Source organism: Sus scrofa, chromosome 8 (assembly GCF_000003025.6).
Source record: "Sus scrofa isolate TJ Tabasco breed Duroc chromosome 8, Sscrofa11.1, whole genome shotgun sequence".
Lineage (NCBI taxonomy): Eukaryota > Metazoa > Chordata > Mammalia > Artiodactyla > Suidae > Sus > Sus scrofa.
The window spans coordinates 38,685,348-38,705,154 of NC_010450.4; the positions used below are offsets into that span (position 1 = coordinate 38,685,348).

The window sequence follows — 19,807 nt, forward strand, 5'->3', positions numbered from 1 at the left end:
GCACAGGTTCAATCTGTGGTCCAGGAACGTCCACAGGCCACAGGCAAGGCCAAAACAAATGAATAAAAAAGCAGTTTATTGGGATGATATAATTGACTTCCAGGTGTCCCTTCTCATCTAATAATGAACTTGTGATGCTCACTGGCCCTTCCTCAAACACTTGGGTAACAACAATTTTCTTTTTTTTTTCCTGTCCCGGGATAAGGTTACAGATACAAGATGGAGCAGGGAGGGGGGGTCTGTGATGGCAGCAGAAGCCTTGGTGTTAAGGGCTGGCAAATGTCTTGACTGAACTTACACATCTAGAGCAGCCATTTCTGTTGGTTTGTTTTTTTTGTTTGTTTGTTTTTGTCTTTTTAGGACCGCACCCCACAGCATATGGAGGTTCCAGGTTAGGGGTCTAATTGGGCTGTAGCTGCCTGCCTACACCACAGCAACATCAGATCCGAGCCACGTTGTGACCTACACCACAGCTAATGGCAACACTGGAGCCTTAACCCACTGAGCAAGGCCAGGAATCGAACCCGCACCCTCGTGGTTCCCTAGTCAGATCCATTAACCCACTGAGCCATGATGGGACTGGCCTAGCACAGCCGTTTTTAATCTTTCCTGGGCCATGGCCTCTGTTTGGGGAATCTGATGAACCTCTGGACCTCTCACTAGAAAAAATGCACATGAAGGCATACTCAAAATTTTTCATCCAACTTGTTTTATTACATTTGAAATTGATGGCCATTACAGACCATATAAAACCAGTCTTTGCAAAGATATCCACATGTCTGATTTTTGGTTTGTGCAGGAATAAAATTCAAAGTATGCAATAAACACACTAGATGCCAAATAGATATTTTTCACAAATAGATACCAAAGCAGCGATGGTTGTCGGCTGTAGTGTCTCTGGTATCAAAGGACGGTTCTAGGAAGAAATCCACCTCTTTTCAGTTTTCTTCAGAGAGAGCTCGTGTCCCGACAGCAAGAGAAGAATACTATTGACTGAATTCATTGTTCCCCAAGACAGTAACATTTCATACTTGAATATATTTATAAAAAAGGAGAGACAGGAAGTTCCCTTGTGGCACAGCGGTTAAGGATCTGGTATTGCTGCGCTGTGGGGCATGTGCAACCATGGCACACGTTCGATTCCTGGCCAGGAACTACCACATGCCACAGGTGCAGCCAAAAAAGGGAAAGATAAAGTTTCAGAAATTCGGAGATATTAAGATAAACTTAAATATTTGGGGGAAAAAAGCATACCAGACCTACTGTGTTCTTACCATTTAAGTCATACAAATATATTAAGTTCAAAGTGGAATAAATGCACCCTCAAAGAAGGGGTCTCAAGCCAACAAGATATGAAAATACCAGTAGATTATACATGTGTGTTATCATAAATTTGAAATTGAGCTTTACTAATACTGGATGTGTGAGACTGACACCAGCACCCTCTCTTAGTTCTGTGTTGGGCTGTTTCCATCTTGTGGCTTTTATGTGAACTATGCTGGATATCACAGATCTGCTCACCTGACCTCCCATCTACCTACAGGCAATTAAAAGGAGCCTTTTTAGTTATCTGGGGGCCAAGCACAGTTGTGGAAACATGAAATCCCTCTACGGCATCATTCCAGTGTCCATCCCCACCCTGAACCCCCAGCTTCTGGGTGATGCGAAACAGGGTGGGATCAGCAGCAGCAGCAGCAGCAGAGCAGCAGCAGCAGAGGTGTCTTGATAGACTTCCTAATCCTGGATTGCAGCTTGGGGGTTTGTCCTGCAGTTTGGAGAGTGTCTGGAGGCAAATGCAGCAGTGAGGGGCAGAGGTGACATAAGCCTGGATTCCAGCATAGCTCCTGGAGTGCCCTGTGGGTTGTCCTGGGGTTACTCCTGGACTGCCACCCTAAAACCTGCTCTGAGCACCTTCTCACAATTCTGTAAGCACCTAATACATGTGAAATCTCTTCTAGCTTAAAATATTAAAAAGGTTTCTATTTGTGACACTGACAACACACCCAGTAGTGCAGTAGGTAAAATTCTCCCTAAGGGAAAAGCAAGAGTTTCGTACCCTGGAGGGTTGTTTGCGATGTCCTCACCCATCCACTTTCGGCAGATCACAACACGTTGTGGCAGCCCGCGTGTGCCCAAGAAATCAGATCTGCAGATCTCATTAGAATTATGATCTCATGAATGGATTTTTAAGATTTTGCAAAGAAATGCAGGTTAAACATAATATTCATAAAGCAAAATACAAGCAAGCCACAAGAAACGTGATTATCTGGTAAAATATAAACTATTAAACTTTTAAAAGAAACATAGGGAAAAGTCTTTCAGACCTAGGACTGGGTGAAGAGTCCATAGACATGACATCAAAAGCACAATCATAAAAGAAAAAACAGTGACTGGAGTTCCTGTCGCGGCGCAGCAGAAACGAATCCGACTAGGAACCATGAGGTTGCAGGTTCCACCCCTGGCCTCGCTCAGTGGGTTAAGGATCTGGCACTGCCATGAGCTGTGGTGTAGGTCACAGATGCGGCTTAGATCCCAAGTTGCTGTGGCTCTGGCGCAGGCTGGTGGCTACAGCTCTGATTGAACCCCTAGCCTGGAAACCTCCATGTGCCGTGGGTGCAGCCCTAAAAAGACCAAAAAAATAAAAAGAATAAAAAAATTTAAAAAAGAAAAGAAAAACAATGATTAAAGGCACCACATGAAAATTTTAAACTGTCTTGCTCTGTAAAAGACCCTTCTAAGAGGGAGTTCCCATCATGGCGCAGTGGTTAACGAATCTGACTAGGACCATGAGGTTGCAGGTTCGATCCCTGGCTTGCTCAGTGGGTTAAGGATCCAGCGTTGCCGTGAGCTGTGGTATGGGTCGCAGACTTGGCTAGGATCCTATGTTGCTGTGGCTCTGGTGTAGGCCAGTGGCCACAGCTCTGATTCGACGCCTAGCCTGGGAACCTCCATATGCCTCGGGAGTGGCTCAAGAAAAGGCAAAAAGACAAAAACAAAAAACAAAAAACAAAAACAAACAAACAAAAAACAGCTTCTAAGAGGATGAAGAGACAAGCTGTGGATGGGAAGATTTTGTGCCAACCACATATCTAACAAAAGATATATCTAAAATGTATAAAGAACTCTCAAAACTTGGCAATGAAAAATAAACAATCCACTGCTCATTAGGGAAACAATTCATTGGTCCACTAGGGAATTATAATGCATTATCACTATGCAACTATCAGAATGACTAAAATTTTAAAAAATTAGTGAAAAACAACCACGTTCTGACAAGCATTTGGAGAAGCTGGATCTTTCATACATTGCTGTTGGGAATATACAGCTACTCTGGAATATAGTCTGGAATATAGTCATGCACTTTACTAAACATGCATTTACAATACGACCCAGTAATTGCACTCTTGGGCTTTTATACCAGAGAAATGAAAACTTATGTTCACACAAAAACCCATACACATATAGTTTTATGTGCACATCAGCTTTACACTTAACAGCTCAAAACTGGAAATAACACCTATGCTCTCCACTAGGTGAATAAACTCTACTGTGATATATCGATAGACCAGACACCACTCAGCAATAAAAAGAAAGAAACTACTGATCCATACAACAACCTGGATGGTTCTCAGGGCACTGGGCTGGGTGAAAAAGGTGATCTCAAAAGGTGACATACAGTATGATTCCATTTACGTAACATTCTCCGAGTTCCTGTCGTGGCGCAGCGGAAACAAATCTGATTAGTAACCATGAGGTTGAGGGTTCGATCCCTGGCCTCGCTCAGTGGGTTAAGGATCCAGCGTTGCTGTGAACTGTGGTGTAGGTCGTAGATGCAGCTCGGATCCCGAGTTGCTGTGGCTATGGTGTAGGCCGGCAGCTGTAGCTCTGATTCAACCCCTAGCCTGGGAACCTCCATATGCTGCATGTGTGGCCCTAAAAAGCCAAAAAAAAAAAAAAAAAAAAAAAAAAAAAAACTCACAGTTACAGAGGTTGAGAACAAGATACCAGTAAATAGGGTTGGAGAGGGTGGGGAAGGAGAGACCCTCAAGCTGTGTTTGGGAGCCTCTTGGCAGTGACAGAACAGTACTGTACCTCGATTGATGTGGCAATGGTTAAATAAATCTAGACATGAAATGCTATCAAATTGCATATAACTATACACACATACACATGAATGAGTGCAGTAAAAGCCATGAAATTTGAATATGTCTACGTCACAGTATTATACCAGTGTCAGTGTCCTGGTTTAATGTTGTTATAAATATGTTATATAAGATATTACAACTGGGGGACACCGAATGAAGGTTACACAGGATGCCCTGTACTATTTTTCCAACTTCTCGTGAGTTTCTAATTATTTTTTTAAAAATTTAAGTGATGTCATTCAATCATACTTATTTTTTAAATTACTAATATTTTAGGTGGAATCAAAAACATAGAAATAATACATTTTAAGTTGTTCTAAAATATTTTTCATCTTTATTTCATTTCTGTTGATGTCTTATTATATACATAATATTACATAATTTACCACAAACATACACATATGGGGGTACAGACAATTTTTTATACTGCTAAAGAATGACGAAATTTCTGCAGACCTCAATAATCTTTTTTTTTTTTTTTTGTCTTTTTGTCTTTTTAAGGCCAAACCTGCAGCATATGGAGGTTCCCAGGCTAGGAGTCTAATCGGAGCTGTAGCTGCTGGCCTACACCAGAGCCACAGCAACACGTGATCCAAGCCATGTCTGAGACCTATACCACAGCTCACAGTAATGCCAGATCCTTAATCCACTGAGCGAGGCCAGGGATCGAACCCGCAACCTCATAGTTCCTAGTTGGGTTCGTTTCTGCTGAGCCACGACGGGAACTCCAGAGGCTACAATAATCTAAAACTCTTATCTTTTACATTTTGTACTTGGGTAAGCATATGCTAGAGCAGAAAAAACATGATTGAAAATCAAAAAGAACTCAATTTTATCCATAGGTCAAACAAGTCAGAATCTCATCCTTGTCTACACAATACAGGAGCTGCATTAGATCATTGCCAAAGACAGAACAGCTCTAAAAACATTACGATTCCTGATTTCTACAAGAGGAAAAAGTGAAACAAGCATAAAGAAATATATGACTAAAACCAGTATCTATTGAAGTATACTGTGGGTTCAGTATTGCCAGGAATATGAAGTACAACACACAGTCTATATGTTATCATCAACACACACACAGAAAAGCCTATCTACAAAGATAATTTTAGCTCAAAGAAAACAAGATCCGAAACCATCAAGTTTAAATATAAATATCTAGATAATAGGCACATATGGCTATTTCACATGGAATCTCACAGTTCTTTAAAGCCTCTAATTTCTGTTCATGATATTACATTAGGTTCTGAATTGCAGCAAACAATATACCAGTGCATATACATATTCTGTGCCCAAGCCTGGGGTGGGCTCTTGAAAGCAGTACACTACCAAGATATCCAGAAAAGAATTATTTTCCATCCACTTAATTATTCTCCATCTACTTGAGTTATATATTAAGTGTAACTTAATAAGATAGAATTTTTAAGAAAGCCATCATTCAGGGGAATTTAAACATCATCAGGTAATTATACCACCTCACGACACCACCTTCTGCTATCAAGAAACATCACCTACCAGAAACAGGGTCCAAAATCAGGAAAGAAGCAGGTGTCCTTTAAGCAATAAAAACCAACATAACAAGGGCCTATCACTAAAGCTCCACACACAGGAAGTTCTTTGGTTTCTCACCCAGAACCTTCTACCATTTTTATCCACCATTTAACAAGTGTAGTTATGGGCTCTACTCTCCTATCATGTGGAAAATACCAAATCAGAAAGGTGAGGAAACTACTACAGATGGAGCAAATAGATTCATTTTTTTTTTTTTTTTTTTTTTTTATTTTCCCACTGTACAGCAAGGAGGTCAGGTCATCCTTAGATGTATACATTGCAGTTACAGTTTTTTCCCCCACCCCAAATAGATTCAGATAACAGTGAAGTAATAAGCACATCTACTCCCGCCCCCAAGCAGACATGACTTAGAAAGGAATGGTTTCATCCATAAATGAACAAAATATGGTCATCTATATATTGCTGACTGAGACTAGTGGCTGGAGCTTCTGCAAACACATTGTTAGGAGTTCACCGACACCCAAGACACATGAATGGAACCACCAAAAACATGGGGCGGGGGGGTTGGTTTTGTCTTTTTTAGGACCGCATCTGTGGCACATGGAGGTTCTCAGGCTAGGGGTCGAAGCATCTGGAGCTGCAGATGCCAGCCTACACCACAGCCACAGCAATGCCAGATCCGAGCCTCATCTGCAACATACACCACAGCTCATGGCAACACCGGATCCTTAACCCACTGAGTGAGGCCAGGGATTGAACCTGCACCCTCATGGATACTAGTCAGGTTTGTTAACCACTAAGCCGCAATGGGAACTCTGAGAATTTACCAAGTATTTTCAACTTTTTTCAAGGTACTGTCCTTTATTTAAGTCCAGTATGCAGAACTTGAGACATAAATTATTATTATTATTATTATTTTGTCTTTTTGCCTTTTCTAGGGCCACTCCCATGGCATATGGAGGTTCCCAGGCTAGGGGTCTAATTGGAGATGCAGCCACCAGCCTACACCAGAGCCACAGCAACACGGGATCTGAGCCGTGTCTGCAACCTACACCACAGCTCATGGCAACACCGGATCCTTAACCCACTGAGCAAGGGCAAGGGTCAAACCCGCAACCTCATGGTTCCCAGTAGGATTCGTTAACCACTGAGCCACGACAGGAACTCCGAGACATAAATTATTAAGTCATAGAGAGTTACCAAATGATGAACTGAATATAAAAAAGCATCACCAAAAAGGAGTCTTAGAATTTTTATGGGGGGGAAGGATTTCTTTTTCCATTTCTCCCCAGGATTAGACAGAATAAGGATTTAGATCAATTGCCTCTTAAAGAAAATCTTTCTAAACTTGGAGCTACACACATCATGAAAGGACTCTCTCTACTCCTAGGATTTATGCATCAGAGGGACTGATTCATCAGGAATGCACATGTATTAAAATGTTATCTTTCATTTATATAAAATATCCAGAATAGGCAAATGTATAGTTTTATTTTATTTTATTTATTTATGTTTTGCTTTTTAGGGCCACACCTGCGGCATATGAAGGTTCCCAGGCTAGGGGTCTAATCGGAGCTGTAGCCACCTGCCTACGCCAGAGCCACAGCAACGCAGGATCCGAGCCTCGTCTGCGACCTACACCACAGCTCACGGCAACACTGGATCCTTAACCCACTAAGTGAGGCCAGGGATCGAACCTACAACCTCATGGTTCCTAGTCAGATTCTGCTATGCTACGACGGGAACTCACAGAATAGGCAAATGTTTGAAGATGGAATGTAGACTAGTTGGAGCCTCGGCCTGAGGAGGGAGGTAGGGAAGGTGGTGAGTGATGAAAAAATTCTCAAACTGGCTGCAAGGGAGGTGCATAACTCCGGAATATACTAAAAACCATCGGCCTGCACACTTTAAAGAGGTGAATTGTATGGTATGTAAATTATACCTCAATAAAAAGCTGTTATCTTAAATTTTTCAACTCTTCACAAAATTCCACAAATCACACTTGCTATTTTATGGTCAAACTCCATAGAAAGTGTCCTCTGTCAGAATCCTTCCTGGCCTGGTCATCTCCATCACTGACCATCCTTACAAGGCCCCTTTCTTAACAATCTGATTCTTTCCCCACAAATAGAAAGACTGAGCAACAGAACAGGTGTGGGGGTGGGAGAGGGTGTGGGAGAGAGTCTGGTTCGTAAAAATTACAAATACTAATCATTGTACAATTATAAATGTAATAAAATTCATTGAAGTAAAAAAATTAGGAATACTGGTGATTTTTAAAACAATTATTTTCACAACATTAAAAAAAAAAAATCCTGACCAAGGTTTTTATTATAGCATTTTGAATTTAAAAACAAACTGTGATGGAGTTCCCGTCGTGGTGTAGTGGTTAACGAATCCGACTAGGAACCATGAGATTGTGGGTTCAATCCCTGGCTTCACTCAGTGGGTTAAGGATCTGGCATTGCTGTGGCGTAAGCCGGCAGCTACAGCTCGAATTAGACCCCTAGCCTGGGAACCTCCATATGCTGCGGGAGTGGCCCTAGAAAAGACCAAAAAAAAAAAAAAAAAAAAAAAATAGAATGGATGAGCAAGGAGGTCCTGCTGTATGGCATAGGGAACTAAATTCAATCACTTGTGATAGAACATGATAGAATATGAGAAAATATGTTTATATACATAAATATATAAAACCGGGTCACTTTGCTGTACAGCAGAAATGGACAGAACATTGTAAATCAATTATAACAAGTTTTTTTTAAATAGTTCAAGTAGTGAATACATCCCAAACATATTTAATTTTTAAAAAATATAAAATTTGCTGTATAAAGAAATGAAAACTTTTCCATATCACCTAAGTTTCTTCTTTCATTCCACTATGCCTTTACCCCTTTGGTTTGAATCCTGGTCACTGTTACTTTGCACCTGTTCCAGCACTGGCATACACGCTATCTTTCCCCAAGAGATGATAATTTTGCATCTTCCCATTATACTCCATAACTTTGAGAGCAATGACTGCTATCCATTTCTACTTTATCTCCCCGTAATACTCCTCAAATAAATGGGTCCTCAACAGATATTAACAGATTAAATCTAATTCTAATAATTGGGACAGGAGCTCTCATGGTGGCACAGTGGTATAAATCTAATTCTAATAATTGGGACAGGAGCTCTCATGGTGGCACAGTGGTTAATGAATCCAAGTAGGAACCATGAGGTTGGGGGTTCGATCCCTGGCCTTGCTCAGTGGGTTAAGAATCCGGCATTGCTGTAGCTGTGGTGTAGGCTGGAGGCTACAGCTCCGATTCGACCCCTAGCCTGGGAACCCCCATATGCTGCAGTATGGCCCCAGAAAAGACAAAAAGACCAAAAAAAAAAAAAAAAAAAAAAGAAGAAGAAGAAGAAGAATTGGGACAACAAGCAATCATCATCACAAAAGATGTCTGTGGAACAGGTATTATAAACAATTAAATCACTTTTTTTTTTTTGTAGACAGAACAAAAAGCACCTGGATTAACACATCTTTCCCCAGACACTACACCATTGTGGTTCTCTGGTGTAACTTGTTCAGAAAGGTGTTTATTTAAAAAATAATCCTCTCTAGCAGCTTCTATAGAACATTACCTTGTGCTGTTACAAAGACCTAAGTCAACACATTGATTGGGTACTAGAAATGTACCAGGTGACCCACTGAATTTTCACAGAAATAGGGGACGGTTCTAGTTCCCAGGGATCTCAAGGGACAGTTCACAATTGAAGAAATGCCTTGGCAATGTGTATATTTAAGACAATGTGTTTAAAACAATGTAAGAAGCACGCAGGAAAAAATATGTTTTCCAGGAAACACAGCCTGGATATTTCAAAGATAATTCTTCCTGAGTGTTTGCTTTATATGTGATCTTTGAAAAGTCCAGGAATTCTCTCCTCTATTGTTTAAATACGCTGGAAAGTAAACAAAAAGAGAAATTTGGAAAATTGTTTTAATCTTCTACTTTCTATCATGAGATGGAAAGGAGGATTTTGCCTGCAATGTTGCCTGACATTCTTATCAAAGAGGAGGTTCAAAGACAAGATGAGGAAAGAGAATATTAGGTGTAACTATGCCAGATATCAAGATTACTACAAGAGATCATGTTTTTGTGTGTCTACACTTCCTAAATTCTATGGGAAGAGTGAAGCATCTCTCAAGTATTATTATCTGAAATTGGCTTTTAGTTTCCTGAGTAGTTTCTCCTCTATTTTTATTCCCGTGAACTTAATTTATAATGCTCCACACCACTCTTAAAGTTACCAAAAAGTTAATCAATGAACACTTTGGGAAGTTGTTAGTATTGCTTTAAAAAAAAAAAATTGGACTGGAGTTTCCAGCAAAATGCACTTTTCTAAAGAAGTAATTTTACAAAATAACTCAGAATGCAAGAGAAGATAGGATGGAATGCTGTCTTTGATAATGAGTAGCCAAAAAAGACCACAAAATAACACACCCACTGCAACTTTGTTTATAGGCTTGTAACTTGCACATGCAAGTACTCTACAAAGTATTGCACAAGAAGAAACTGTCAAAAATGAATGCTCATGAAAACATTCCTTTTCTAAATAAGGTCTTTAACAAGGATGCGTTGTTTCTAATTTCTTTAGCAAGCGTTGACAGGTACAGCATAGCACTAATGCTCAAGACGGGGGGGGGGGGACCTTACATTCATTTTATCAATAGTAAAAGTTGCTGTTACTTAGTATAATGCCTAAAGATTCAGTAGCAGAAATTAACTTAATGGAAGATAGCTGCTAGGCAGAACTGTTACAAAACTAACTTTATTTCTATCAAAAGTCTATTTTTTTCCCCCTAATTCGATAGACCCTAGCAACTTGGAGTTTTTTGTTTCGTTCTGTTTTGCAGTTTTCTTTCTTCGGAAAGAAGCTCCGCCAGTAAGTAGAGGCAATACTTTCTATAGTTCAAAGGTTAAGGCAAATTCAGCTCTAGGCAGAGCTCTGGCTCCTCATCAGCACCCCTCTTTTTTTTTTGGTCTCAAATTATCTTGACCTGAGAGAGGTTAATGCCCCCTTACAATTGCAAATCCACTAGGGTAGCGATTTTAGGTGAAGAGGAATGAAACTGAGGGGGGAGGCAGCGATCAAGAACCATTTCACCCTAGAAATCTGCCTCTCCAAGACGCAAGAAATGAGGTTATGCCCAAAGAACCTGTCGCCCGGAAGCCACAACTTCCATCAATCGCCAAAGAAAAGTTGCAAAGAAGAGCTCAGCGCCCAGACAGGCGACGCCAGTGCGGAGACTGAGAGCAGCAAAGGCACTCACAGGCCCCGACGGCCCGCGGGCGGTGGCTGCGGCGTCCGTGGGGCCGACCTCTGCTCCGGCCAGTCTCGGGGTCTGGGGGTGCTCGCCGACCAGGAGCGGGGTGGCACGGCACCCGAGTTCTCACCCCTCCCCACGATCGCAAACAGTGGGCGGAGTGACGAGAGCAAAGGAAAAGACTGACAATGCTGGGCCGGGCTGGTGACTCCGCGCGCTCCCTTCTCGCCCAAGGCCGCCAGCTGCCGCGCTAAGTTTGCTCCTTAGCCCTCCCTTCTCCGCCCCGAGCGGTGAAGCAGTGGCCGCCGACCTCCCTCCTCCTTGCCGCCACCGCCTTCCTCCTGGTGGGGCGGCTCCCGCGAGGACGCGGCGCGCGCTAGCAGAATGGGGCGCGCGAGAAGGAGGCGCGCAAGGAAGCGGCGCGCGCGGGGGAGCGAGGCGCGCGGCGCTCCCCAAGGACCCGCTGCTCCTCCGGCGGGTTTTCGGTTGAGGCGGGGGCTGCGCCGCGGTTTAGCGTCCGTTAGGAGTCTTGGCCCGGGCCGCGCAGCTTGCCATCCTGGCCCGCCTCCCCCTCGAGCTCCTATCAGGAAGGGCAGCGGGAGAGCGCCGGAGACCTAGTCTCCCGCCAGGGTTGTGGCTGCCGATCGGCAGGCATCCCGGCGCCTGCCTATGGGACTGGAAAAGAAAGTGAAATGAAGCGCCTTTCCCCAGGCAACACCTACCCGTCCCCAGTCCAAGTGCAGCTGCCTCGATCCTCAGGCGCCGCCGGTCCCCGCCCTCGAGCCCAAGGCTCCGTTCTCTTGACAATGGCGCGTCCCCTTTAAGGAATAATCCGATCGGAACCGATCTGTGGTTAAACCTCCCTCCGACTCTGATTTTAACCGGATTTCTCTCTCTCGCCCAGAGCCCGACGGGCGCCCGGCGGTGCTGCGAGCTCCTCCCACCTCTTCCCCGCCCCACCCACTCCCTGGCCTTCCTGATTGGCGAGAAACACTACAACAGGAACAGCAATTCTCGCACTTCACTGGCCAGCCCCGCCGCCGCTCAGAGTTACCCCCACCCACACCCCGCCCCCTTTCCTGGGTTGGTCCTACCCTTAATCACTCTCATTCTTCTACTCCATCGTTGCTTTGGAGAACTGGCAGTCAAAGCTAACCCTCCCGCCCCCGGAAAGCGAACTTTATTTTTATTGGTAAAAGGACATCTTCCTGTGCACCTGATTGGGCAAGGAAGGAGTCTGCACGCCTTCTTACCCATTATTGCTCTTTACGGGTTTGAGAAACACAGCTTCAAAGTCCTCCTCCCTACTTCGCCTTGTTCTAAGCGCCTTTCCCTTTAAATATTGATAGGGGTCGTAGACAAATTCACAGCCTGTATTGGGGAAAAACGGGAAGGGAGAAGTGAAAAATTCAAAATCCTCTCCAAATGAGTAACAACCGGAGCTGGAGCTGGGCTCCTGTGAAATCTCATCCTTTAGTCTACTAAGTGGAGTGGTTAGAATGAGTTCCAATACCTGAAATTCTAGTACTAACTCCTTCTGAGATTTACTTAAGTTTTCGGTCACTCTCTATTCTACTCCTACTGTTGATCCCAGGGGCATTAGCTACCCCCAAAGAGCTTTATTTAATAAAGGTATCTGCAAACCTAGGAGTGTCCTTGTTTCTCCCGCAATCGTTCATTTAAGAATTCATTTAAATCGCTTCCATTAAAAGCTCCGTTTAATTTACGTCCTCTGTGTTCCCTCCGGGTTTGTCTCGAGAGCTATGTTACTCTTTTGAAAAGATTGAATAGATGCCCGCCCACCCCCAACGATGCCAGCCTCCAAAGTTGAGGATGCCGGTCTCCCTTGCTAGAATTATGATAGCGGGAGCACCAGAAGGCTGTTCCTTGAGATAAAGGAGAGTCTGCCACCGGAAGCTCAACCCTGCAGCAAAACCTCACACGGAAAGAGGAGGAATTCTGCGGCAGCCTGGTAGGGTCTATGTTAGGAGTTCCCCAGTTTCCCATGGGAACTGTAAGAACTGAAAGGGTTATAACTTCTCAAATCGGGTACTCAAGTGCTTTGGTACCCATCTACGAATGTGAGGGGGGAATGGTTAAATGTCCTGCCCCTCTTTGCCAATGTACTTTGAGAGACTTTGGACCTCAGGATGTTTAGTGCATTCGCAGTTAGAGAACAGAAGAAACCAGAGGTGCCAAGAAAGTGACAGCGCTCAGCAGTACTCTGGAAAGAATTTAGTACCAGAAAGGGGGGAATAAATATTGGTAGTCCATAGGGCTTTCCCATGGGTTCAAGTCAAAAATCTCCTGGGGATACCCATAAATGTGGAAGAGTGAGAAAATGGAAAAGTAGGTGGTTTCGGTGTTTCTAATAGGAGCAAGAGACAAGGGAGTATCTAGATTATATTTATATGGCCTTCACAGATTTTTTTTTTTTTTTTAAACTCAAGATCCAGGCGATGTTTTCAAGTTCTTTGTAAAACACTTGCTTTATGATGCCCAGATTATTTGGCTACACTAGCACATTGGGCTCAAAACGCCAAAAGGAATCTCTGGATTCTCTTCCTTTCATCTAACCAACTATGTTGAGATCATCACCTTACAAATATAATTTATATTATTTGTCTATTTCACATAGACAAATAGGATTATTTTTTACTTTTTAGCCCACACACCCAATCCCCTGGTACTAGAACTGCTATTGGTATTTCACGAGGGAGAATTTACAAAATCTGCAAACCTGTACATGCAGGGCATTCTTAAGAAGGTTCAGTGTTATTGAACACAGCCCCAAATATAACCCTAAAGAAATTTTCAATTTGCACTTCTCCCTTCAGAGGGACTTTATCTCCTAATTTTGTTTCCCATCTCTGACCCACATTCCCATTCTTAAAAAGAAATATTCTCCCATTGCGTCAATATGACCAAAGCTTTTCAACATCCTAGTATATAGATCTTTGCCCAACTCTTTTAAAGGTGAAATCTCAGAGGTCCCATCGTGGTGCAGTGGTTAATGAATCCGACTAAGCACCCTGAGGTTGTGGGTTCAATCCCTGGCCTTGCTCAGTGGGTTAAGGATCTGGTGTTGCCGTGAGCTGTGGTGTAGGTTGCAGACATGGCTCGGATCCCGTGTTGCTGTGGCTCTGGTGTAGGCCGGTGGCTACAGCTCCGATTCGACCCCTAGCCTGGGAACCTCCATATGCTGCAGGTTTGGCCCTAGAAAAGACAAAAAAAAAAAAAAAAAAAAAAGTTTTTTTCTGTCTCTTGCACTAATCTGGTTTGTTTCCAAAGAGCAAAATCCATGCTTATACATCTTTATGTGAGTGTCACTTAGGACGAGGTCTGAGCTAACCAAAGTTTTTCAATATATGCATGCCAAATTGAAGGAGAAAGGCTGAGACAAAAAAGTTAATCTAGAGTGTGAAAATCTTATTAACCAGAGCATTATTCTAGGAGTATTCTAATTACTTAATATTTTATTACAAATCTATCTTATCAATTAGTTTAGATCACCGGATCCCAGACCTTTTTATTTCAGGGACTGGAAAAATTTGCAAGGAATTTCTGGGAACTGACACAGGCTTAACAATTTTTTTGTTTTGCGAAATAAAGGCACACAAATAAATACAAATAAATCCTCTCTTCTCCCCATTAATCTGAAAACCAAAAATTGGGAGGGTTATAACTTCAGAATGAAAGTTCTCTAAATAAATTTGACAATGTAAAGAAGTTATATAGGATGCCCGTTGTGGTGCAGTGGTTAACAAATCCGACTAGGAACCATGAGGTTGCGGGTTCGATCCCTGCCCTTGCTCAGTGGGTTGAGGATCCAGTGTTGCCGTGAGCTGTGGTGTAGGTCACAGATGCAGCTCAGATCCCATGATGCTGTGGCTGTGGTGTAGGCCAGCAGCTGTAGCTCTGATTTGACCCCTAGCCTGGGAAGCTCCATATGCCACAGGTGCAGCCCTAGAAAAGACAAAAAAAAAAAAAAAAAAAAAAAAAAAAAAGAAGTTATACAAACCTCCAACCGAGTCTAGAATACTCATTGTACTTCACATTACTTGATCTGAAGCTTCTTTCATCTATTTTTAAAGAATTGCTTAGAGGAGCTCCCTGGTGGCCTCACAGGTTAAGGATCCAACCTTGTCACTGCAGTGGCTCAGGTTACTGCTATGGTGCAGGTTTAATCCCTGACTGGAAAACTTCCACATGCCAAGGGCATAGCCAAAGCGGGGGGGGGGGGGGGAGGCTTAGAAAGGACTAGTGCAAGATTTTTTCCCATCCATAATGGTTTTTTTCTTTTTGGTCTTCCCTCCATAATGTTTTCTATGGGAAGGAGAAGCTATTTGACTTTTTGTTAATTTTCATGCTACCCATGAGTAAATATTAGAGCATCACTAAATTAACTTGGTAGCTTCCTTCCAGAATATTTGTAAAGAAACTCTTACTATTTATGGAGGTCCTTGCAAAATGATTCTTGAATTCCTTTTTCACATCTGCCATATCTTACAGAGTTTCCCTCCTTTCCTTTTGGGAAGTTTACCCCTCTTAAAAAACCATTGTTTAGGGAGTTCCCGTTGTGGTGCAGTGGAAATGAATCCTACCAGGAACCATGAGGTCGCAGGCTCAATCCCTGGCCTCACTCAGTGGGTTAAGGATCTGGCATTGCTGTGAGCTGTGGTGGAGGTCACAGACAGGGCTCGGTTCTGGCATTGCTGTGGCTGTGTAACAGGTTGGCAGCTGTAGCTCCTATTTGACCTCTAGCCTGGGAACCTCCATATGCCTCAGGTGCGGCCGTATAAAGCAAAAATAAATAAATAAATAAATATTTTAAAAAATGAAAACCATTGTTTAGTCCTAAGAAAGTTTCCCCTTGTTTGTCAGTGGTCAAACAATAAAAATTCAAGTGCTCTTTTTAAAAATTTTTAATATATTTAAAAATATTAGAAAATTTAAATATATTTTTGAGCTTCCAAAAATTTAGATTAAGTGCCAGATAACCATCAATAAAATGCACAGTATAGCACTGAAAATTATGTCTGGATACAATGCAGCACGACACTGGGAGAAAAAACTACGTATACATGTATGTGTAACTGGGTCCCCATGTTGTACAGTGGGGAACAAAAAGTGTATTGGGGGAAATAACAATAAAAAACAAATTTAAAAATAAATTAAAAAATAAATAGCACAGTATCTATCCTGTGTCACAGTTACCCATAATGATAATATGAGCTGTATTAATGCACATGGAGACATGTTTGTGTCATAGCAATACAAATATATATATGAAAATATATATTTATTTATATATAAAATGCTTTTTTAAATCATGCAACCCAAAAGGATATAAATTCTTTATGATGAGATAGTTCATAGTGGCTAAGCATCCTATAGAAGAAATCTGATGTCACAGTAAGTCTAGAAATAACACCTTCCAAGCTGGGTCAAATAATTGATTTCTTGTTTCATGGACTACATAATTAATGTATATGAGTATATCTTCCATTAATAAAACATTATATTTATTTTACCTTACCTCAAATTCTGTATTTTAGATCATTTAGGAGCTTTACATTTTAATAGCATTTTTATTAATTGAGATGCCTTCATCAGTAAGATCTTAACTTTATCCAAAATACTTTATTGCTGGTATGTTAGTAGTCAACGTTTTTCTTTCCTTTTATTATTACAAGGAGACTTCCATTCTAAACAGATTCATTGTGTGAAAATGTGAATTCAAAGAAAAGACAAATCAAGGATGAAATACTAATTTTAGGAGTTCCTGCTGTGGTGCAGTGGGTTAATGATCCTACTTGTCTCTGTGGGGTTGCCTGTTTGATCCCCGGCCCCACCAAATGGGTTAAGGATCTGCATTGCTGCAGCTGTGGCATAGGCTGCAAATTCGGCTTGGATTCAGTCCCTGGAACGTCCATACACTGTGCATGGGGCCGAAAAAGGAAGAAAAAAAAAATATATTGACCTCATAAGTGAATTACTCTGAGGAGATTTTCAGAATACTATTCTACTGAGATCTACCTCCACTTACAACTTCTCATAAGTAAAAGGCATGATAAAAAGAAAGACACCTATAGTCCGTAAAATCCTCTTTATCTACTCTATTACTAAAAGTATCTTTAAATTTAGTAGCTAAGGGAGTTCCCATCATGGCTCAGCAGAAACAAATCTGGCTATAATCTATGAGGAAGCAGGTTTGATCCCTGGCCTCACTCAGCAGGTTAAGGATCTGAAGTTGCGGTATAGATCACAGACCCAGCTCAGATCCCCAATTGCTGTGTCTGTGGTGTAGGCCAGCAGCTACAGCTCCTGTTAGACCCCTAGCTTGGGAACCTCCATATACCACAGGTGCAGCCCTTAAAAAAAAAAAAAAAAAAAAAAAAAAATTAGCAGCCAACATCATAAACAATGGTTATTTTTCAGATTAGATTTTTAAATTAAAAAATTTAAAGGAATGAACAGTTCATCTGTCCCTGTTGGATGAGTACCAAGTACTACGGTGAAATCACTTCGAAACTATCTTAAAACCTTGTTAGATTTTAATGTGTATCATTTTATTTTAATGTGTGTTTTAAAGTGTTGCTCTGGTAAGTATGAATTTGTAACTGGAAAGGGATATAAGAAAAGAGAAAGTGGTTCTTAATCCATTCCCAGTTTAGGAGTTGAAGGAAAGCCATGCTACAATGCAAACACCCTATTTAAATTCATTGCTACCACCTATCAACTCATTATCTGATTTGGGAAAGGAATTCATGAATTATCCGAAAAATCTGAGCAATCTGATGGGGGGGGGAAGTTACATGATCATAACACTGGCAAAGGAGTTTACCATATGACTGACCGCCTTTGGGGGCTCCTGTCTGTTGATAGAAAAGCAGAAAAACAAAGGACAAAGGAAAGTCTCTTTAATAAATCCTTCCAACTTAGCAAAATAAATAGATCACTTGTTTCAGCAACAGAAGCAAACTGTTAACAATTGAGAAAAGCCACCTGCAGGTGATTTTGAACACAAAGTGCTCCAGAGTCCAGAATTACTATTGTTTAAAAGGGCAGCAAAATTTTTCTGTAAAGGGCCAGATAGGAAATATTTTTGGCTTTTGAGGGCCATATGGGCTCTGTCGCAACTGCTCAACTCTGGTTGCTGTAGCACAAAAGTGGCCCTAGTTCACAACCCTGTAAATTCTCTATACTTCAATAAAAACTTAAAGTGGCCATAGAGAATAAATGAATACAGAGGGCTATGTATCAATACAACTTTATTTATGGACACTGAAATGGAAATTGAAAAAAATTTTTTTTCTTTTTAGGGCCACACCCTCAGTATTTGGAAGTTCCCAGGCTATGGGGTCGAATCAGAGCTGCAGCTGCCGGCCAACACCACAGCTACAGCAACCGGCAATCTGAGCCTCATCTGTGACCTATGCCACGGCTCAAGGCAAAGCCAGATCCTTGACCCAACTAAGCAAGGCTGGGGACCAAACCCACATCCTCATGGATACTAGTTTGATTTGTTTCCACTATGCCACAACAGGAACTCCATGAAATGGAATTTTATTTAATTTTCATGCGTCAATATATATCATTCTTCTTCCCCCCAGTCATTTACAAATATAAACACCACGCTTGGCTTGCAGGCCATGTAAAAAGAGGTACTGGGCCAGGTCTGCCAGTGGGCAGTACTGCTGACTCCTGGTCTAACAGAACATTAATTCATTTTTTTAAAAAATGTTTTTGGTTGAGTACTTAGTAAGGGTCAGGTACTATGCAAGGCCTGGGGACTAGAATGGCTAACAAGATAGATATGGTCCCTGTCCTCATGGAGCTTATGATAGAATAACCGCAAAAATATATAATTAGAAACTGTAATTAGTGGTTACGAAGGAAAAGTACAGGGTACTCTAAGCTATGACTAGTAATCTAGACTAGGTGGTCAGGGAAGGCTTCACTTCTTTCAAGGACTGGAAAATGAATAACAACTGACATGGCCAAGTGGGGGTGGAAAGAACGAAAATATTTCAGGCAGCAGGCATAGTAGGTAGGGCACCTTGACAGCACCGAAAAATCTGTGGGCCTGGCAAGTACAAAGTGAAAGAAAGGGAGACAAGGAGTTAAATTGGAGACATGGGTGAAAGGAAAAGCATTCAGGGCTGAGTAGGTCTTTATTCACAGTCCTAGAAAGTCTTGATAGCTTTAAGTCAAAGCCATGACCTGGTTAGAGCTGCATTTTGAAAAGATCACTAGCTATCAGGTGGAAAATGCATCAGCGAGGGGGAACTGTGATGCCTACAAGAGTCAAAGCCTTCTAGATCTTAGACTGTAGGCCCTAGAGGCAAACATTAGTATTTTATCTATGCCAGTATGTTCTTCTTCTTCTTTTTTTTTTTTTTTGTCTTTTGTATTTTTAGGGCCACACCCACAGTGGAGGTTCTTAGGCTAGGGGTCGAGTCGGAGCTACAGCTTCCAGTGTACACCACAGCAACACGGGATCCAAGCCGTGTCTGCAACCTACACCAGAGCTCACGGCAACACCAGATCAGTAACCCACTAAGGGAGGCCAGGGATGGAAGCTGCAACCTCATGGATACTAGTTGGATTCGTTAACCACTGAGCCATGATGGGAACTCCTATGCCAGTATATTATTAATACTTTATATGTATTAACAAGTTGAATTTCAGAACAACTCCATAAGCAGGCATTATTCCCTTCCCTTCAGGGTGGAGACTTAACTACAGGCTGTGTATCAATTCAGCCCTTAGTGAAGCCCCAGTTGCCTCCAGTTTACAGAATCAACAGAAAGGAATTGTAGGAGAAGAAAAAGTAAGA

General features: G+C 42.0%; 1 protein-coding gene across 3 annotated transcripts in view; it reads right to left on the minus strand.

The window, feature by feature from the left end:
• The window catches only part of FRYL (FRY like transcription coactivator), a 350,059-nt gene that overhangs the window by 289,568 nt on the left and 40,684 nt on the right, over positions 1–19,807 (minus strand). For 2 of the 3 annotated variants that reach the window (XM_021101187.1, XM_021101185.1), the window contains exon 1: positions 11,688–11,915. The exons of the other annotated variant lie outside the window; for it this stretch is intronic. The gene's annotated coding sequence lies outside the window, so the exon portion shown is untranslated. Of the gene's footprint in view, positions 1–11,687; positions 11,916–19,807 lie in introns of those variants that run through there. 3 annotated transcript variants of the gene reach the window in all.